Source organism: Pinus tabuliformis, chromosome 2_1 (genome assembly GCF_031772625.1).
Source record: "Pinus tabuliformis cultivar Carrire ecotype Pingquan chromosome 2_1, CPIR1, whole genome shotgun sequence".
In the NCBI taxonomy this organism is placed as follows: domain Eukaryota; kingdom Viridiplantae; phylum Streptophyta; class Pinopsida; order Pinales; family Pinaceae; genus Pinus; species Pinus tabuliformis.
Genome location: NC_142299.1, coordinates 465,753,461 through 465,777,525, shown reverse-complemented (window position 1 = coordinate 465,777,525; position 24,065 = coordinate 465,753,461).

The following is a 24,065-nucleotide window of genomic DNA, read 5'->3' as shown; positions in this document are numbered from 1 at the left end:
TATGCCAATGAGTTTGCTCATGTATTTTCCCAGTTTGTAGCTTCTGCTCACGTCTTACACATTGTGAGTGATTCTTTGGAGGTGAAATACGAGTTTGGTAGACCATTCTCATTCATTCTTGAGCAGGTATTGAGCAATGGAGGCAGGCAAGCAGTGGAATAGATTTGGAGATCAGATCTTAGCTGTATTGTGTGTAACAGGTGGAGCTGGTACTGGATTCCTTGTGATAAGCATTGCACTTTGTAATGTTACATGGTCTCAATCATTAATATACAGATAGTGTGGGGTTTTTAGCGAGATGCTTTCCCCGGGTTACATACTGTGTTAATGTGTGAATGCTCTTGATGTTTTATTTTTATTGATGCTGCTATATTGATGATCAACATAGAGGAGCTTATGTATTGTGTATGTATTCCGCAATAGTACATGATCAGGATAATCTCTGTTGAATATGTGTTAAATTATTCAAAATTTCTACATAAATCATATTGTAAACCATTGTTTCTGCTTTTTCCTCTACTTATGCACTTTTTAAAAATTGCATTTAACATGATGACATAAGTGTACTTTCAAAATGACATGACATTTCTACAACCTTTCTACTACTTACCCACTTACTCATCCTACCATTTTTCTTCACTTTATTAGGGTGCATTTACGCTAGCAAACCCTTATCAATCTTTTCTTTTCTTTACAAAAATAAACTATCTAATTCTAACCTTATATCATCCAAGGGCTCAGTTTAAACTGATGAGCTCCTTTTATTCACTCTACCTATCTAATGATCTGCCAAGATTACACTGTTTGGTCAGATTTATTCACTATCTATGAACATAAAATTCAAATCATGAAATAGCAAAGTTTAAAATTTTGACTACCATGGACTCTGGCATGAGTTACAAATTGCACACAATCTTTTATTAAGCAAAAAAGTAAATAGTATTGCCATTTTGACTTTCTCACTTTCATGGTCTCTTTTTGTCTTTTGGGGTTCATATATTTTCATTTTTTGACCTTTTCATTCTTTTTGTTCTTTGATTATTCGTTTAGGACATACCCTCTTTACATTTTTTAATATGGAAAACATTTGTAGAAAGCAAAGGTATGTACAATATTACAAGGTTTAACCTTAGTCATTCAAAATTATGACTCCTATTAGTATAGGAACCTAAAACTTACTAAACCAAAGTAGTTAATGAAAATGATCTAGAGGTAGCAAACCAAACTAAAGTCACTCCCAGTGGGGTGGACTCAAATCATGAGGATTAGCTCCCAATTATTATGGCGCACTTGTTTGTTCTAGTTTTTGTTGATTACCTAGGTTATAACCTCCTTGGGAATATGTTAATAATTAGAATTAACAATCTCATTTTTTTTTCAAAATAAAACATAGGTCCACTAAATAGGTTTCTAGACAAAGCAACAAGTCTATTAATATATAAAAAACACGATATATATTTTTTAGAATTCTCAGTGCCATGCCATACTCTGCTTTAAGCAATCTAACACTTGATAATATGTATGTTTCTTGTGAATGTAAATAGATACCAAACCAATTTGCATAAAAAAAAAATGGACTAATGTTTAAAAGCACGATTCCAAAAAGTTTGAAGTTGCAAAAAAATGCACTTTTTAATTGTTGCTTTTGTTGAACACACAAAAATAATAGACCAATTTAGATAAACCACATGATGCATATTATTCACAAGATATACATATTAATAAAAGAAATTATGACCCTTGGTTTCATATTCCAAGAGGTCTCTTGGACTTCTCATGACTATTGGCATTCACTTGAGGCTTTTCACCTTCCTCTCAAGTGAATATGACAAATACACATAACCCCAAAGGATTATGTTTCCAACATTCACCCCACAAATTGGAAGGAGTGTATGTGACACTCCTTTCACTACCAAAATTTGGTAATGCAACTAAGGACATATACTGCTAGGGTGCCAACGTTGTCAAACTCTATTATATGAAGTAATGTTTATTTTTATTATTAAAAATGTTAGAGATGAAGAAAGGGGACATCCAACAAATTATGATGCCTTGGGGAGGGGGAAAACTTGAATTAAGAGGAAAAATATACCTTGGGTGAATATTTCCCTTTTATGTGATCATTAGTCTTCCTAAGAAGCTAGAAGGTTTGGAAGATGAAGGGCCAGGGTGTGATTGTAAAAATAAGATGGAGGAGCAATTAAGGGTTTCTTCTTCTTGGTTCTCATGTTTATAGTTTTCCTCTCTTCTATTACTATCTCATACATCTCTCTCTCCCACTTAGAAAATTAGAATTGGTAGGGGGATTGGTGACAAAACCCAAAGAGGCTTAGACTTGATGACTAGTTAAGAGTTGTGAGTGATAGCTTATGTGAAATGAAATGAATGTGTTGTAGCACTTTCTCTTTGGAATGGATGGCTCTGAAGACTAGGAATAGTCTTGGTTGTGTGTGGCACATAGAGCACTGAAGAGGGAAGGGCCAAGGGACCACAAAGATAAAAGAATAACTCCCTTGTGTGGTGCAGAACTACATGGTATTTTTGTGAATGTGATTTTGGTTAAAGATGGAAAGGTCGATCAGTGAGTTTTCCTGTGTGCATGAAGGAGAATTCCCTTCACTTCTGGTGTTAAGATAAGGTCTAAATTTGAATATGGGAAACACCCTTGAGTTTATTCTCCTCAAGACGGCAAGATCTAGCACAAGCATGGCCAACTATGAGAAAAATTGCAACATAATTGAGCTTATGGTGTGGTGCAACATGGCTCACCCTACTTCAGTTTCTAGTATTTTTTTGGTTGAAATAAACAAATATTTATTTATGCATTAATGATATTTTTGGCATAAATAGTTTAATGACATGCATGATTGTTTGTTGTTGTTATATCTTTTAATTTATTGATCCTAGTGTTGGTTATGACAATAAATTTTGAAATCAGATAAGTGTGGCGGGTTTGAATTCACTTGGATGTGAAATTTAAATGTATTTGGATGCATGGGAAATGCATGATAATTTTGATAATTGCATGCCTTCCCTATTAATTTCATGGTGAATTTTCTTTAATTTCCTTTACAAGCTATAATTCCAAATTTTTCCTTTGATTTAAATAAACCGAAGAAGAGTTTTGGGGTCATTCTTGGGGTTTAAAGGTGGAAACCAAAATGTGATTTTTTGGGTAAACAAGTCATGTTGCAATTTTTGCTATAATTTTTTCTTCTGGGATGGTCTAGAAGCTTAAACTTGGACCATAGTGAGGATAAATCCCCCGTTCCTCCACTCTAATTTTTTGATCTTGGATTGCAAAATTTTGGGAAATATGATCAAAGGAAGTTTGGATTCCTAAATGCATCTTTAAATAAGTAATGTTTGCATTTCTACTATAACTTTTCTTCTGGGAGGTTCCAAAAGCTTAAACTTAGACCATAGTGAGGGGAAATATTGCTAGTCATTCGGTATAAATTTTATATCTTGGGTTATGACATTTTAGGATATATGATTAGAGGTATTAGAGATTCTTGGATGATCATAAATCAGGCATCAAATAGGTCATGTTGGAACTTATACTATAAATTTTCTTTTGGGAGGTTCCAGAAGCTGAAACTTGGATCTTGGTGAGAGGAATCTTGCTAATATCTGGTCCGATTTTCAAATATTGGATTGTGATATTTTAACAAATATGATTAAAGGAAATAAAAGTTCCTAGACGCTCTTAAAATTATGCATCAAATAGGTCATGTCAGAATTTTTTTCTATAAATTTTCTTTTGGGAGGCTTCAGAAGTTAAAACTTGGACCATAGCAAGGAGAAATCCCACTGATCATCTTGTTTAGTTTTAGAACTTAAACTACTAATTTAGGATATATTCCCATAGGAAGTTTCTATATTAGTTTTCATGCAAAGTGTTTGAATAAATGCCAAAATGGTTTTATGATTCATCGCATAGAAATGTAACACCCCTCCGTTGTATGTAACACCCTGTTGTTATCATGCCAAACCTAAGCTAAGACTGAGTTGTAACAGAAAATCTAGGTCTCAGGTGTAACAACGAAAGTAAATAATTTATTATTAAATAAATAAAGATAATTTAATCACTTGGAAAGCGAGACACCAAGAGATGAGATTCTTGCCAAATGAATCCCATTGGTGAATGGGTATGGATAGTTCTTTCATAAGACTTCTAGATCAAATTCTAGATAATATTAATGGGATGGGAGATCAATATCATTAAGTTACTTAGTTGGAGATAGATGCTAATTTTAAGAAAAACATAAAATCCTTGCAGGAGAGAAAGGAAGGCTTTTATAGGAAAAGACATAAAAGCCTTGTAGGAGAGAAAGGTAAGCTTTTATGGGAAAAACCTCATGGGAGAGAAAGGAGAGCTTTTCTGAGAAAAGCCTAGGTAAATGGATAAAAATATCCACACAAAAGAGGGACACCGCTAAAGGAAATCATATCATGAAATAGGACTTTAAATACCCATTGAAGAGATCAACAAGAGGCAGTTGATCCATGGAAAGAACTCTTGGCTCGGGGGTGAACTGGAGGAAGTCAGTTCTTTGTTAGGTGGCGGTGCTCAATTTTCGGAGAGACATACTTTCATCTAATATGGTTTGATTCAATGGCATGGGATGTTCTGTATGTTGGCTCCTTACTCTTTATGTTTTCGAATATTTAAGCATAGGAGTATAATTGCATATGATATCCTTGTTTAGAAGATGGATTGAATACTTATGCATGTGGTAACTACTAAATATACTTTAATTCGAAGTTAAATTTTTTGTTACTGGAGCATAGTAGGTAGTTGGTAGTATTTTGTGAAGGAGGTATGTGAAAAATGGTATCGGAGCTCTAGGTTCAAATTTTGAGGCCTATGGGCCAACCCGCATCGGTAAGATATGAATGAGTTGTAGGTCCTAAACTAGGTCCTAAATGAATAAGAGGTTTCACTGAAGAGTTTGGTTATAAAATTTCTATAATAAAGAAGGGTAGAATCAATTTACATGCCTATACTGAGTTCTTCCCAAGCAATATTTATATATTCCAATGAAAATTTTATTCTTATAATTGCTAATGATTTTGGAGTTTGTAAAGAATGCATGGTGATAAAATAGATTGTGGATTTCTTTCTTTAGTTGTAAGTAAGTATTACAACTCTACTTCAACGATCTAATTATCTATTTAGATAATATTAGTAATGAAATATGTAGTAATTGTGAAGTATGTATGAAGAAATCAACACATAAGAGCCCAAGGTATGGGTTATCTATCATTTATCTCAAATAAGAATGGCCACATTTACATATAATTAGAAAATTGGTTGCACTTAAGTTGCAGTATTCTATGCTTTTTATATCTCTCAAATTTGTTAGGAAATGTCGGCAAAGAAGAGAGACTCAGAAACAATGATTGATGCGAAAGAAAAATTGTTATCACAAATATTAATCTTCCATCATGTTATTAATCCTGTGGCAAGAATATTTTATGGTACATATGGAATGGTTTATAAACTGTGTTTCATAACCACCAAGGAATTCGTGGTTGTAGGTCAACATAGTCTCTATTACAATAGAATGTATGTGAATTTAATATTTTGAAATCCAAGGCATAGGCCATCAATGCATGCAAGGAAGAGCGAACGTTTCTCACACTTTTCCAACGAATTATTCCTTTACTTTCATTTAAACCTTCTCATTTTATGAAAATTGCCAGAAGGCTTATGGCTAATTTGAATGAGGTAAGCAAGGTCATGTCACTGGTGCATTTGTATTCACTTTGAATAAATAGTAATTCCTAAGAAATCCTTCACTCAGATCATAGTTAATTGTGTCCATGAAGAAGAATGATAGAGATACTATCACTGACAAAAATTCATTATTGACTAATATGAATTTCACTAGATATACCGATCAAATCTTTGACTCCTCTCCTTACTACCAGGATGTTGTACATCATTATTGACAAACCTAAACAACTAGGTAGAAATCCAAGCTAGCGCTAGAGAGATCATATGGTGTTTTCTTAGATAAATATGCCTTATGAATAAGCGATAACTAGCTATTTTCGTGCTTCAATAAATCAAGGGTTCGTGGACCGAGTCAAAATCCTAGGAAAATAAAACAAGGAGCAGTGCCCAAGGGATTATTGTTGGGTGCAAAGGTTATTGTGGACGAAGTTTGACAAGTTTGTTCAACATAGTCTAATCTATGCTTCTTTTGATATCTTGAGAGGTTATATGAACTTTAGCCAGTACCGCACACGTGGTGATCAACCCATGAATAAGATTCCAGAGCCTAAGCAACTCGATCGTCTCTGGAAGCAAGTAGTGAATAACTTCCTACATGGTCTTGTGCATACCCTAAATGGTTGTTGATGGTGACATAATCATTTTGGTGTTCCTCCTGGTTCTATGTTCACACAACTCATTGATTTTATTTGTAATGCTAAAATAATCAATGTTATTTATGTGAAGACATTCAAAGTACTTCCTTCATTCTATAGGGTGTTGGGGGATGATTCTATGATGTCTGTTCCCAGTGACATGCACCCTGAAATTTCACTGGAACATTTGGCTTGGAATGATGTTAAAGTTTTTGTTGTAGTCATGAATCTAAAGAAGTCTGTCGCCACATGACGAAAAGATGAAGTGAAGATTCTTGGTTACAGGAACAATCAATCCGTGATATGGATGAATTGCTTGCACAGTTTCTACTCCCTGAGAACAACCCATTTGATCCATGCTACTTGAAGGCTCGCACCATTGGTTTGGCTTGGGCTAGTACTGGACATGACAAGCAGTTTAGTGATATGGCTTGTAACATTGAAAGAAGTTTTCCTAACGTGGAGCCTGACTTTTCGATGATAGAATGGATGATTAAGATAGTTATTGGCAAGTTGTTTGAACTACACAATGTAAAACAGGGCCCAACAAAATCACAATGAGGTGGACAATGGTGATGAATTTCCACCTTTTACCGTGGAATCTAGAGCTGGTTTTCACTGAAACCTCAGTTATGACTGTCAATCCTGAGACGAGGAAGTTTTGTAGACATGTTCTCACGAGCTTTGCTAAAAAACCGTGCCATTAAACTCAGTGGAACACTCGGTTATGGTAGTTTTAGAAAGTATGTAGCTTTAAGGCACAACCACACCTTCCCAATTGGAGAAAATCACATTAAGGTTGTTGTTTTCCTTTTCGATCTACAATATCGCTTTTTCCACTTGCCTTATCCACTGATCTAGAGATGTTTTGAGTTGCGCACCTGTACAAATAATGAGCTTACCCTTTGCTAAGGAATATTCTACTCCACAAAAGCATTTGGTGGATAATTGTTATCCTTATGGTCGTGCCCATAAAATAATTTAAGTTGGATAATGTTTATCCTTACTTGCACGTGGACAAGTCGCATTGAGAAAGGCTCGTTAATCTCATCTTCTTCATGCATGAAGGTTGAGTGTACACGATGTCTGCTCAATCATCTTGATCGATTTATAGTTTCTTGATATAAATACTCCCCATACCCATTCTTTGGTATTAAGCTTCATCTCTTATGTATTGGGGGTCTTATGCTTTCAAATTCTTCAATGGGTGGTTTCTACGCACCAAAGCCAAAGCTGACCATCCTCTCATGTAGGCTGCCTACCTGCATACATAATTGTAAGAGGAGGAAGTGGAAGTGATGGGTGTTTGTGTTTGGGAATTCATACCCTGTTCACTGCACCACAGTCTTTTATCAATTTTTCTTTTATCCAATCCCATCAATATATATGGCATTGTGGCCCGTACCGTGCTTATGTTGTGGCTTAGCACATTAAAGTAGCTGGGGGAAACTGACCATGCGAACGATTCGTAAGCAAAAGACTGCTTACCGATCACCTTGAGTGTAGAAGGAGCTTGGTAGTGGTAATGAGGATTTGGTGCTTTGACCTCAAGCCCAACAAATTGTATTGAGAATAGTTGTTCCCCGTGAATAGTTAAACCAGGGAAGGACGATCCACCGCGATAGTGCATGCAAAGGAGGGAAGCATAACTTAAAATATGAATTAGTCAACTATTCATGAAGGAAGTCGACCAAGAAAGGTCAGATCGATCTGTCAGCATACAAATGGAGGACTATTTTGGCAATGAGGTAACTTGTATGAGTGTAGCCACTGTTTCTCCAGCAAGGTGATGGGAACGTGGACACCAAAATGGTGTGACCAACGTGTTGACTGCGCTCTATTGTCGACTGAATGGATTATTCCTCTATTTCCAGCAGAGTTGAGGCATAATGTTGTGTGCTTGGTACGCCCCAAGTAGAATCTCCAGAATTCTTAACCCTTGTTAAACTTTCACTTCTCTAAAGTCCCACGACGATACTGTTTTCAAATCATTCTGCATATTTATTATTAAGGAGTCGTTACATAAACACAAGATTAAATGACATTGGGCACTTTGTTTAACGTCTATAATTGGTGATAGATGAAAAATATACAAAATGTGTATAAAAAAACTACATAGACGGGTGAGTATAGTTATATGAGTTATTATTTTTTTTATGCATAAAGCATCCCATAAAAATAGGAATACCTTCTGAGTTGCTTGATTTACATTAAGTTTTGAAGGTTGTATGTTATCTTTCTCATTTTGCATATGATGAGTGTTGTGGATGAACGAGGGTAAGGTTCAAACTCAATTATGTGCATACATGCATGTAGGGCTTATTATGTGCTCGCGATGAGTTGCATTTGTGTGTTTACATGCATGGAGAGCTCAGATTTTCACTATTACCATGATTTAAAATTGGATTAATAGTCGAGCTTGATGAATGAACAAATTTGTAATATTTTAAAGTATGATTATTGTATTAAAAATTTGGGATGATGGATTTTAGTGATATGGTCATCATATTATTTTATTCATATTAAAATTAAATTATGAGTTGTATGATTGCTATGCAAGGACATAGCTTAATAAAATACAAACTAATGTCGGTAAAAATAGTCCAGTCAAGGACATAACTTAATAGAATGAAGTTTATACTTATAAGAGATCTTAAGGGAAGAAATGTTGAACTCTTATGAGGTAACTGGAAAACAAAAATAGATAACATGACAAGTGCCCCTTTCCATAGATCATGGCCAACACAAGGAAAGATCAAAATAAAAGCATATAAATGGAATCTATATAAGTCATAGGAAATAAGTTCATGACATTCTATCAAAAGTATCTGTAATTGATGGTTAATTAATTGGTTTCCATCTTAGAACAAATTTTGAAGGTTTTCTTTTCATGAAGTTTCCCATGAAATATCATTAAGCCATGAAAGACAAGTCTCTGTACGTGGTATGAGACTAAGTATTTTTATTATTTAAAATTGTCTTTCAATTTAATATTTTTTTGATTGGTGCATCTACATGTAATGATGAAATCCATTTTGGAATGTGGTTTTGTTGTTGGTTGAGCCGTTTAATTCACCTTATTGGGAAAATGCTCCAAATATACACTATTACTAAAACTTACTAGGTCATTATTCAGATATTCAGTAGCAACATGCATATTTAATTAGACATGCACACTTTGGAACCTACAGGTTTCTTTTGAGTAAAGCAATATCTAAATAATTGTAACTAAGATAGATAAGAGGCACAAATTATATTCCAATCTAGACAAAACTAGGGTCAAAGTTGTGAAGTGAATGCACAAATGCAATACAACTCACTGTATGCATGTTGGAGAAGACATCATACATTAATAATTTATGACTCTAATAAGAAGGTCAATGGGACTGACACCCAAAAGTACATCTAGTGTAAATACTTAATGGGAGTGTTCCTAGTGCCTCTCAATTAATAGTAGAAAGATAATATTTAATACAAGCTCAAGGACACATTCTCAAGTGCACTCAATTTCAATGTGTCAAGTATTATGCAACCTCAAACTCCACAACCTTGATATGCATATCAATCCAGATATAGATGGGTTTCTGTTAGTGAGATATCTTACGAATGTAATTCTTATGGAAATTGATAAGATTGAAATGATCTGTATGCTTCTACTATATATAAAAAAAGTATACATGCTTTATGAAAACATAAATGACAAACATATTAGATATGGTGGTGTTGGATGCATTTGAAGTAGAAATAGAGAAATTCAGAGCAACCTAATGACTAACAAGAATTGTACACTAGATTTGGAACATGACTTGTTCGAATTAATAAACAAATTTTGGTGAACCAAAAGGTTTCACATTAATACAACTTATGATACATGCACCAAGTAAGGTGTGACATATAAAAGGTTCTAGGTGATGAAGAGAGAGGATAACACACCATGAAACAAGTCAAATTGCTAAATTAATAGGATGCTTCAACCATATTGGATGGCTAAGTGGTACTGGTAATCAAGATTGTTGTGTACAAAGATAATTGGTTTTGATAAAATGATATCTAGCAATCTATTCAAATTAATTGAAAATCATATAATCTGAGATGCATATTTTGTACCACTATTTCCTATCAAGAAATATGGGAGAAATCTACCTGTCAGAGTGCATTGATAGTATTGTCTAGTTTTGAATATGAAAACATGACAATTATTGCATAAACTACTCTGGAATTTAATAATTGATTTGGTTTCCAAGAAATGAATTATATTCTACCAGGTCATGATCTAGTGTTAAAGTGGGGTCTCAATGTGCTAATGACCTAGGTTCACACCTTGGCACACATATGGCCTAAAAACTTAGTGGGTGTGGAATTGAGAACATTGTAACCTTCATTTATGACTCATATATGGAGGTTTATGTACTTGCATATTGATTGTTCAATTGGTTTTGGATATACAATGAATCATTCATGACCAACAAGGTGTTGGGAGTAGTGGTAAAAATATCACATAGGAAATTATATGGCATACCTAGATTATGTGTTATGTACTTTGGAGTATCAAACAATTATTTTCTTGGCTGAAGATAAGGTTAAAGTTGTTATTAAAATTCAAATATAATATCAAATGACATACTAGATTAGCTATCAAAAGCATGCTTTATGATTGGGCAGAGGTCATATTCTGGTGTTATTAAGGCCTTGTCTAGTGACATAGTCAATCCTAAAACCCAAATTTATTTGTATTGTAAAGTTGTATTATGCATGATTACCTCTATGTTATTATTTTCTCTTACTTTTGAAATTTTCCTGCAACCACAAGATATATGAGTAAGATTATCTCAATAAAAGCACTTAAATGCTTTGACATAAATTTGTATAGTTATGCTCTGGTTGCAAAAGTTGAACAAGTCCATTAATTCTCTATTCTTCAATCGACAAACTGAGCATGGTTTGATTGGACTTGGCTAAAGGTAGTGTGAATAAATAAGGTAAATTTTGGCATTGACCCAATGTTATAATGCTAACATTGTTTGAAAACATGGGGATCATGTATATGTCGTGCATATGATGCTATGGATATTGAGTATTGTGTACACGTTGTACATGTAGTACTATGTACATGTGGTATAGATGGTACTAGTGTGGATGCAGGTATTGCATGATGTTGGATGATGTGTATAGATGTATGTGGGTGATGCACACTATGTGTATGAGCACATGGTTGAGGAGAAGGCACTAGGTGTTTATCTGGTGTGGCAACCGATCCAAAGGGTATACAGAAGAAAGACAAAGATGGAAGCTAAGGATTGATTAAAGGATAAGTATCAGTGTTTTATTTCAGTTTCGTATGCATGTGATTTATGATTTTGGTCTATGATGATTACATGTAAACTATGATTGATGGTTACATATGATTTATGGTTTTAATGGTTATGTTTTGAGCTAACATGATGTGATATTTTATACATGTTGATTGGTCAAATGTGCTAGTTTGACTTGTTGTGACTAATGTAGGGAGACTGCAAGAAGCAAGTGTTCGACAAGAACACAAATGCATTGGAAGAACATGCATTTCTTCCTATTATTTAAAAACAATGAAAATGGGGAATCATAGTTAAATGGTAGGCAACATTAACCCGTAGTTACTCAAATAATAGTACTGTTATATCAGGTTATGACATTAACTGTGGTAACCAAAAGTGAGTTTTATACATCTGAAGTCTCTCACAAAATTGATTGAAACAAATGTTACAGGTAGGAATGGAATGAGATTTGCTGGTAGAACTCATTTCTAACCTTTATATGGGAGATCTGATTCAGGTGGCAAGGCCATGAGAACTTTTAATTTCAAAAACAACTACCTATGAGAGAGGAGATAAATTGTAAGGTGTAGTAATACACCAAGGACAATATAAATTTAAGGGGGGAGTATGTAATAGACCTCTGTTGTATGTAACACCTTGTTGCTATCATGCGGGACCTAAGCTAAGATTGTTTTGTAACAGAAAAGCTAGGTCTAAGGTGTAACAATGTAAGTGAATACTTTATTATGAAGTAAATAAAGATAATTTAATCACTTGGAAAATGAGACACTAAGAGACGATATTATTACCAAATGAAATCCCATCGGTGATTGGGAATGGATAACTATTTCATGATAAGACTTCTAGATCAAATTATAGATAGTCTTAATGGAATGGGACATATATAGCCATTAAGTTACTTAGATAGAGAAATATGCTAAGCTTAAGAAAAACATAAAAGCCTTGCAGGAGAGAAAGGCAAGATTTTATGGGAAAAGCCTCACGAGAGAGAAAGGCAAGCTTTTATGAGAAAAGCTTACGCAAATGGATAAAAATATCCACCCAAAAGCGGGATTCCACTAAAGGAAACCATAACATGAAAGAGGCAATTAATACCCATTGAAGAGATCAACAAGAGGCAGTTGATCCATGACAAGAACTCTCAGCTCAGGGGTGAACTGGAGGAAGTTAGTTCTAGGTTGGGTGGCGATGCTCGATTTTCCAAGTGACAAGCTTTCATCTAATTTGGTTTGATTCAATGACATGGGATGTTATGTATGTTGCCTCCTTACTCTTTATGTTGTCGAATATTAGTGAATAGGACTATAATTACATGTGATATCCTTGTTTAGAAGATGGATTGAATACTTATGCATGTGGTAACTACTGAATATGCTTTAATTCGAAGTTAATTTTTTTGTTACTGGAGCATAGTAGATAGTAGTTAGTATTGTGTCAAGGAGGTATGTGACAACAAACTATTTGATGAAATGACCTAATGAAAATTTTGTTTTGTGGATAGGGAGAATATTGTTGTATGTTAGCATTTTTGTATGATAATAATATTGGAGTTGATATATGCATATTTACATGCAAAGTATTTGAAGAAATGTGTTAAAGGTTTTTTTTATTACAATTTGCATATAAACTATTTGATAAAATACCTCAAAGACATAAATCAAAAGTTTCATAATTGAGTGGTATATTTCAGTTAATATCTTATAACTGGAATTAAAGAAAGGTTTCTTATTTGAGTCCATACAAAATGTTTGACAAAATTTATATAAGAGAAAGACTACTTAATTGGTTGTATAGAAAGTATTTGAAGAAAGGTTTACATGTAAAGTGCTTGACAAAATGTATGAGAGATGAAAATCAAGTTTTTGCAAGTGTGATTAGGATAAATTTAGTAGGGGTATGTGACAAATTGGTATCAGAGCTTATTATCAGGCTAGTAAATAGAAAAATAAAACTTTGGATACCTCGCAACCTTTGTATGTCATTGAGGAGACTGGATATGTGATAGTGTATATGAGTCCAAGAAAAGAGATGCAATACAAAAGTGAATAGCAACCAATGACTAGATGTGCTCTCTCACATGGTGGTTTAAGGAAAACCACAAACCAAATGAGGTAGAAAAACCTGAAGTCTTCTACTGGTGGTGATTTAAGGTTCACCACCAACTTTGTAACTTGGCATGAAGTAGTTCCTGGAACAATTCCAAATCTAGCTAGAAGCTATTTTTTTCTGCGAAATGGAAGTGTTCCTTGAGGATGATTTAAAGGTGACCACAAAATAATGAAATGAGTGGTAGAAGATGAAGTCCTTTGCCTGTGGTGGTTTAAGTTTAGCTGCCAAACAAATCATACTCATGGAACATGAGTTTATATATGGCTACAACTCTCACTTTGGCATTGGATGATTATGGTTCTAGGTTTTGGTAGTTGGCTTTTGTTCAATATGTGGCTCAAGATCGCTTGATATAACTTTGAATCTAGTAGTTGACTACCAATTCCCCCCTTGCCAAATACAAGGTGAGAAGATAAAAATATTTCCACACTAAGACATATCAATAAACGAGAATGAACTCCATGGTATGACCAATATATCTTATTGGTTGTTGAAGATCATTACCAAGAAGCGATCCATCTAAGGTGAATCTTTTATCTTGTAGGAGTCTTGTGTTTGGAACATCTATATGAATGATGAGTATGTTTTCTACAATTATCATGAGGGTGAAGATCAAAACATTGATATTTCAGGTGGCCATCTTGATCACAATGTTGGCATTTGACAATCTAAAGCGGATATGGAAGAGGGTCATGTGAAGATGAACCTTCCTGAAGAAACGTAACACTCTGAAATTGTATTGGTTTGGAGTAGTATGGGATGTGAAAGTTCACTTCCTTTTTGTATCCAAGACCAGTTTTATCCTTTATTGTTAATAATTTTTTCCCAAGGTTTGATGATGGGTTTGGAAAGTGTAGGTGAAACCTTTTCATCTTCATGTGAATCTTCTCATGAAGTAGCCTCACTCATTTGATTAAGTGCTATCTGTTGATGGGAATCAACGTCAAATAATGAATTGTCTTTTCTCTGAACAAGAACCAATTAAAAATGTTTGTTCCTTTGTTAATAATTCATCTTATTGGAACTTAATCTTCTCCTGTGCAACCTGCAAATAGGTTTGAATATATGTGAGAATGGCTTTATCAATTGTAACTATGTTGTCAATCATGGAGAGTATTAGAGTATTTAGTGTTGACCTAGGTTGTCATTGATGTCAATATGGCAATATTATAAATACTAGATGATGATATGAAGCCAAGGGGAAGCAGAGCAGATCCATGAAGAAACAGGAGCAAGACCATCAGGAAAGCCAAGCCATGAGTAAGAGTCTGTTAACAGAGGAGTTAACAAAGAGAGGCATATCGGAAAAGACAGAAGCCATCAAGGTATGAAGGTATCAAAGAATATCATTGAAAGACATTGTAAAGCCAAAGGAAGAAATTGGAGCAAGAGGAGCCACATTGGAGGAGCATCGCATGTAATACATGCCCAAGAAGAACCGAGAGGAAGAATTCACAAAAGAGGAGTATTGCAGAATATCAAAGCAGAGCTATTAGAGGAGCATAAATAGAGCTATTGGAGCTACAGGAGGAGCCATATCGGGAGTATCGGGAGTAATATATGCCACAGAAGAACTATCAGAATCGAAAGGAAGACCGATCAAAGGAGCATAGAGGAAGAGTGGAAGAGTACAAAGAGCGGAGGACATAAAGGTAGAGGCGGAGCAGTACATAGTATATATATGCAATATATACTATCGAAGGTGGAGTATATATATATATATATATATATCAGAATACACTATCGGAGGTAGAATATATATATATATATATATATTGGAGAAATCATATTGGGGGGTTCTATTATGTGCCACTACCCAAAACCCCCGACTGCGATATACATGTGCGAACTTGATGATATATATGTCCGGATGTATAAACAGGTGAAGTCTGCTAAATGTTTTGAAGCATGTTTTTCAGTGCATTTCATATATTTGGGCTCTAAGCCTTGCCACATTAAAACATACGAATTGAAATATATATATATATATATATATATATATATATTAATTGTGATACATTGCGGACCCACTGCAACATTATGAAATGCTCTATTGTTATATCACATCCTCCATATCGCAAGTGTTTAAGGCCTTGCTGCATGGAAAGCTTTGATTGCGATATATGTTGTGGACTCGATGGATTCATCGACAACTATTTATAAAATATCGCGTCCAACAGGGGAATCGACCATTGACCATCAACAATGTTATGGGCTTGATTATAAAATACTTTTGGAAGCCGCGATTGTCGATTGTGATAACGTTGCAGAGGATCGGACCTGATGTAGTTATAGATGCGGGCATAATGCATTTGAAGTCTGGTCTTAAGCATTCGGTCAGGTTTTTCCATATATTCCTATGTATTTCAATAATTGTATTGACTGGGGTTTTTAAGGCCAAAAGCTTCAAATAACAGTTCCGATAGTTTAGTGGGCCTGAACGACTGCGATTTTGATTGCAATTGTGATGTGGCATGTGGGGCCTCCCTGTTGGTACAGTCTCTCCGTAAATAATGAAGTCTAATGTATGAACGTTATTAAAGGAAAAAAGGGACCTCTATGATATTTTTTAATAAGCATCATTTCTATTGTAATTCGAATAGGCAGAGGAAGATAAAGTGACCAAAGGATCGCGAAACTGAAGAAGGAAGTGAGCGCAGAGGAAAATACAGCGACCGAGGAGGGTAGTCGAAGGATCAAGCGAGCGTTGAGGAAGCTGAAGAGCCAGTGGAAAGAGGAAACCGATGGTTAGAGGCATCAGGAATATATAAAAACAGAGAACAAGGAAAGAAAAAGGTTGGTTAAAAAGCTAGAAGAAATAGAGGCAACTGTAGGGTCTAGCAGAACAGAAAAGGGCCGAAGGAGCAATAGGACAGGAGGCATTCGAAGGACAAGCATCTCTGTTGATCGTGTTACCCTATGAGAGACTCAGACTTGTGATAAATTAATCAGGTACACAATGCAGTATAAAGAACAATTCTGTGATGTAATAAATAAAGCTTTATCTAAAATTGTTTGAAGGGAGAAGTAGCCAACAGAGAAGCAGTCATGCTGAAGCATTTACTGTGATAGTTATAACATATGCTTGAACAGAAAGTTGGTTCTTATGCAGATCTTAGTACAGCTAATAGTAAACTCACTAAAGTTGTGTGGAGACATTATCAGAGATCATGAAGGCTATTGCAGACTCTGTGTGGATAGTATGAAGAGTTGTAAAGACTCCTTCATAAGAAGACTGGTTGCCATTGATGTTGTAGCATGGAGACTATAGTGAAGCTGTAAATAGACAGAACTCAGTAAAGAAGAGTTCTGAGAGCAGAACATTACTATCAAACATGCCTTGACAAGAGGGTTGGAGCCCTTGGGGTTGGTTCCTCAGAAGTTTGAAGGATTGGTGTCCTTGGAGCTGGTCCTCCCATATCCAAGGTTGGTGCCTTGACAAAATAGATCCAAACAGTTTGCAGCAGGGGGTTGGAGCCCTTGAGGTTGGTGTTTGAGAACTGGAAGGATTGGTGTCCTTGGGAGTTGGTGCTCCTAAGTCCAAGATTGTTGCCTTGGCAAAATAGAGTTGGTGCTCTAGAGGTTGGAGCCTCAAAAAAGTCCAAGTTGGTGCTTGGCAACTGATTGCAACCATTTATATATTGTATCTATTTTATTGCAAAGATTATATTAATAAAATCATCTATACTCGTTTTTCATCTTGTGTTCTAAATATAAATGTTTTAATTGGTAAAACAATATTTGAAAAAGAAATACTGATTCACCCCCCTTTCAATATTTCCAACAATTGGTATCAGAGCCAATACCTTCATTCAAAGCCTAATAACTTGAAGGTTAATATTTAGAACACAAATGGTGAAGTCAAAGAAGAAAGTCTCCAATCCTCCTAAGGATGTGTCTCCCTCTACCACTAAAATAGAAGACAATCAATTTGAGGAGACTCCATGGCTCAATGGGAACTTTAATAAATGGGAAGCAATAATAAGGAATTTCTTATAGACTCAAGGCACTGAAATTTGGAAATCAGTGATTGTTGATAGTAGGGTGGATGGAGGATCCAAGGAGTACAATGCAAAAACAATGAAGGCAATATTGAATGGGTTGCATGATTCTATAAAGAACAATCTAGGAAAATATTCATCAACAAAGGGTATATGGGACAAACTTCATGACCTTCACTCAAAAGGAGCATTGACCATGATAATCAGTCAAGAAGATGATGAAAATCAAGAAGGAAATCCAAAACCCATCATAGAAGTAGAAAATGAGAATGCTGGCATCAAGGCTAAAGTAGACCTAGAAGATGAAGAGAATGAAAAATATTTTGTAGAAGATCTCCTCGCTCAACTTATCGTTTCCATGGAAGAGATTAACAATTTGAAAAAGGAAAATGAGGAGCTTAAGAAGATAGCATTAGTTGGTGACCAAGATCAAACAAGGGAGAAAGTTGACCTTGTCAAGCTTCAAGTACAAGAAAGGGATGAAGAGCTTGCCAAGCTTAAGAAGGAATTTCATCAAAGCAAAAGAAAGCATCATGAAGAAGTCATATCCATGACGAATCAATTGGATAAAGCAAAGAAACGGGAAGATACCCTGTCAAGTAAACTTGAACAAAGGCACAAGATCTTGAACAAAATTGAAAAAGAGATTGGTTAGTACAAGGTAGAGGTCTCCTCTCTCAAATATCAACTACAAGAAGCAAAGAAACAAGCACAAGGAGTTGAGAAGACAATGGAAGCATTGGAAATCATAGAAGGATAGGTTGATGAAGTAGGAAAGGAAAGAAACACCATGATATGTTAACTAAAAGCAAAGGATGAAGAAATCTTCAAATTGAAATCTAACATCAAGCTTCTCAAGGTTGAAACATGTAAAGCTACAAGGATCAAGGAAGAAGTGGAGAGTAGTCTAGCAAAGGAAAATGAATAAATCTTCAAAATGAATTCAGATATCATCTCCCTTAAAATAGAAGTAGATGAAGCTACTCGTATCAAGGAAGAAACTGAGAAACAACTTGCTAAGAAGAATAATGAGTGTGAAAGATTAGAAGAAGAGATTGTCTTCCTCAGAAAAAAGGTTGAAGGGATGAACAAAATCTTGAAGAGCTCTCAAGCCTTGGATGACATTCTCAGCCATAAAAGATGTCCATTTGATAAATTAGGTTTTGGGTATGCAGGTGAATCCTCAAACAAGAATACTAATGCTTCAAACAAAAGGGATGTGAAGAAGCCAGAAAGAAATGGTGATGCTCCTAGTTCCAGCAAAGGGAAGGAGAAAAATCAAGGCAAACATGGAAGAAATCCTACTCCAAGAAGAAATGTAGATGATTTCAAATATGCGAGAAGCAATGGTTATCATCAAAGGATCTCAATGTAGAAAGGCTTCAGAAGTGCATCAAGGAAATCTCCATCTCCCAGGTACCAAATTTTATTTTTTGGTTATTGTTATTCTTGTACAAACTTTGGTCACATGGCAAAAGATTGTAAAGAATATCATAAAGATAGATGTTATGGTCCCCAACCATCTCATAAAGATAGATATTATGGTCCCCAACAATCTCCAAGTAACAATTTTGCAAGAAGAAATCATGAATTCTTATTCATGAACAATGTAGAATGCTTCAAGTTTCATAACATTGGTCATATGGCACGTGATTTTAACTTAACTTGGGCTCTTACACAAGATAGAACCATGCAAAAGAAGAAAGTTACACAAGTATGGAGAAGGAAGCAAATACAATCCGAAAGTCCCTTGAACTCTCCAACCAACAACAAATGTTATTGGCCTAAATTTTGACAATCTTAGCATTTGATGGGAAGACTCTGCCAAAAGAGATGATGCATACAGTTAGGGGGAGCCTATGATTCTTGATCATTATTGCAGAAGCTATTAGTGAAAGGGTCCTTATAAAATCCTTGTTGAGCTATATTAACAATCATTCATTGATAAAGATCATTTCTCAGGAGCACTCCATTGAAGAAATTGATTTCTTAACTATTCTTTGGACTGGTGTTGAAGATGTTTAGTAGAACTTGGAACAACAAGAATGTCATCTAATACTTAAGAAATAGGACAAACAACTATGGTGTTATCACAGAAGTTAATGTCTTGACTCAGGGATTTAATGTGAGAACAGGTAAATTATGGACACAAATAGAGGCAACCTTCAAACAAACAGATACATCTGGAATGGAGTTTGAAGTAAGAGCAGCTGGCAGCATATAACAAAACTGAAGCATTGCAAGAAGATGAAAATCAACAAAATGAATTTAAAAGACAGTCACATATTGGATATCTAAATCTGCTAGCAGAAATAACTTGCAGAGATATGTACAAGAACACAAGGAAAATATGGCTCATAGAAAGGAGAATGTTGTGCAGTCAAATATAACTTAAGTTCATATTGGTCACTTATAAAATGTAGCAACAGTGAGGCACAACCTCTCACCATTTCATCCAAATGCAATGATGTTGAATACTGGATGGCAATAACTTAAGGAGAAGAACAGAGACACAAAGGAACTCGAATCTGAAGGAAGATAGCAAGAAAGACAATTTTAGTGGCATTTTCTCTTGATTCGAACTATGAAGGCCTCTCAATTCTGACTGTGGAGACAATAGAATATGGATTGAAGCATAAAAACCTGGACTTGGACACTTTGTGTGTGGCTATTTGTAATCTGGTTGAAAGCATTGAAGTAGAACATCTTTAAGCATTGTAGAAGCCATAATAAAGTAGTTCTGAGACATGAAGAGGGGATAATGTGCTAATTGATGATAAAGCATCAATCCTTCTATCTTGAGTAAAAATAAGAGCACTATGATAGGGGGGTAACAGACCCATGAAGATCTACCATTCATAAAGAACAGAAGCAGTTTGATAGAGGGAGTCCCAGAGCACTCCTTTTTCCATTGATGTCAAAGGGGGAGAGAAGAAGAATATTGCCATCAATAACAAAGGGGGAGATTGTTGACCTAGGTTGTCATTGATGTCAATATGGAAATATTCTAGATACTAGATGATCATATGAAGCCAAGGGGAAGTAGAGCAGATCCATGAAGAAACAAGAGCAAGGCCACCAGGAAAGCCAAGCCATGAGTAAGAGTATGTTAACAGAGGAGTTAACAAAGAGAGGCATATCAGAAAAGACAAAAGCCATCAGGGTATGAAGGTATCAGAGAATGTCATTGAAAGACATTTCAAATCCAAAGGAAGACATTGGAGCAAGATGATCCACATTGGAGGAGCTCGCATGTAATACATGCCCAAGAAGAACCGAGAGGAAGAATTCATCAAAAGAGGAGTATTGCAGAATATCAAAGCAGAGCTATCAGAGGAGCATAAACAGAGCTATCGGAGCTATAGGAGGAGCCATATTGGGAGTATCGGGAGTAATATTTTTTAAAGAACTATCGAAATCCAAAGGAAGACCGATCAAAGGAGCATAGAGGAAGAGCGAAAGAGTACAAAGATCGGAGGACATTAAGGCAGAGGCAGAGCATTATATAGTATATATATGCAATATACACTATGGGAGGCGAGTGTGTGTGTGTATATATATATATATATCGGAGAAATCATATCGGGGGGTTCTATTATGTGCCACTACCAGAAACCCCCAACTACAATATACATGTGCAGACCCGATGATTTATATGTCCGGGTGTATAAACAGGTGAAGTCCGCTAAATGTTTCGAAGCATGTTTTTTAGTGCATTTCATATACTTGGGCTTTAAGCCTTGCCACATTAAAACATGCAAATTGCAATATATATATATATATATAATTACGATACGTTGCAGATCCGCTGCAACATTGCAATATGGCTTAATAATATATTGCATCTACCATATCACAAGTGTTTAAGGCCTTGATGCATGGAAAGCGTCGATTGCGATATATGTTGTGGACCCGATGGATTCATCAACAACAGTTTATAAAATATCGCGTCCAACAAGGGAATTAGCCATTGACAATGTTATGGGCTCGACTTATAAAAGACTTCTGGAAGCCACAATTTCTGATTGCGATAACGTTGCGGAGGAGCAGACCTGATGCAATTATAGATGCGAACGTAATGCATTTGAAGTTTGGCCTTAAGCATTCGGTCGGGTTTTTCCATATATTTCTGTGTATTTCAATAATTGTATTGCCCAGGGTTTTTAAGGCCAAAAGCTTCAAATAACAGTTCTAATAGTTCAGTGGGCCTAAACGACTTCGATTGTGATTGCAATTGTGATGTGGCATGTGGGGCCTCCCTGTTGGTACAGTCTCTCCATAAATAATGAAGTCTAATGTATGAATGTTATTAAAGGAAAAAAGGGACCTCTCTAATATTTTTTAATAAGCATCATTTCTATTGTAATTCGGCCCCTCTTCCTCTTGAACGTGTCCTGTGAAGCATTGGTTAATTTGAATAGGCAGAGGAAGCTAAAGCGACCAAAGGATCAGGAAAATGAAGAAGCAAGTGAGAGCAGAGGAAACTACAGCGACCGAGGAGGGTAGCCGAAGGATCAAGCGAGCATTGAGGAAGCCGAAGAGTTAGCGGAAAGAGGAAACCGATGGTCAGAGGCATCAGGAATATATAAAAAAAGAGAACAAGGAAAGAAAAAGGTTGGTTAAAGAGCTGGAAGAAATAGAGGCAACTGTAGGGTCCAACAGAATAGAAAAGGGCCGAAGGAAAAATAGGATAGGAGGCATTCGAAGGACGAGCATCTCTATTGATCGTGTTACCCTGTGAGAGACTCAGACATGTGATGAATTAATCAGGTACACAATGAAGTCTGAAGAACAATTCTGTGATGTAATAAATAAAGCTTTATCTAACATTGTTTGAAGGGAGAAGTAGTCAGCAAAGAAGCAGTCATGCTGAAGCATTTACTGTGACAGTTAGAACAGATGCTTGAACAGAAAGTTGGTTCTTGAGCAGATCTTACTACAACTAATAGTAGACTCACTAAAGTTGTGTGGAGACATTATCAGAGATCATGAAGGCTATTGCAGACTCTGTGTGGACAGTATGAAGAGTTGTAAAGACTCCTTCATAAGAAGACTGGTTGCCATTGATGTTGTAGCATGGAGACTACAGTGAAGTTGTAAACAGACAGAACTCAGTAAAGAAGAGTTCTGAGAGCAGAACATTACTATCAAACATGCCTTGACAAGAGGGTTGGAGCCCTTGGGGTTGGTGCCTCAAAAGTTTGAAGGATTGGTGTCATTGGAGCTGGTGCTCCTATATCCAAGGTTGGTGCCTTGAAAAAACATATCTAGACAGTTTGCAATAGAGGGTTGGAGCCCTTGAGGTTGGTGCCTGAGAACTGGAAGGATTGGTGTCTTGGGAGTTGGTGCACCTAAGTCCAAGATTGTTGCCTTGGTAAAACAAAGTTGGTGCTCTGGAGGTTGAAGCCTCATAAAAGTCCAAGTTGGTGCTTGGCAACTGATTGCAACCATTTATATATTGTATCTATTTTATTGCAAAGATTAAATTAATAAAAGCATCTATACTTTTTGTTCATCTTGTGTTCTGAATATAAATGTTTTAACTGGTAAAACAATAGTTGAAAGATAAATACTGATTCACCCCCCCTCTCAGTGTTTCCAATAATAGTAGCTCTAATAATCCATCAATTCTGACCATTTTATTAAGAGCTCAAGCTCAACAAACGAAGGGTGTCATCAATGGTTTAAGTCTTTCGTTGTCTAAATAAAGTAGATGATGTCGAAATGATTGTTGGAGTAGGTTTGGGAGCTATATCCTTTGTCAATCCATAATGCTAGTGGTGTTGTAATTGTGTTTGCGCAACTAATAATTGAAAAGGCCAAGATTACTATTGTTTTTGTATAGTGAACTTTGAAACTGAATTAAGAGTTTGGTAGTTTAAAATATAGCTTGATCTAGACATAATATTTTTAATTTTCAAGTGTGGTTACACATAAAAAGTACAAACTCTATTATGCAAATGTGTTTAGGCAAGCACACACTAACCAAGGTAATATAAATAACTCAAATAAAAACACAATGCTTAGCTCAATGGCCTCATTTATCAACACTCCAACAACAAAGAATATACATACTTCTCATTATCATATGTGCATCATCATTGATTTTCTTTATGGCAAGGTGGGAAGCATATAAGGAAAAATGTTGCACATTAAGTCTTAAGTTAAAATATCCACACCTGCACTAAGGTACTCTCCAGGAGAAACTTTATGAAATATTTTCATCCTTCGCAAAACCCCAACCATGGTAGGAAAGTTCCTC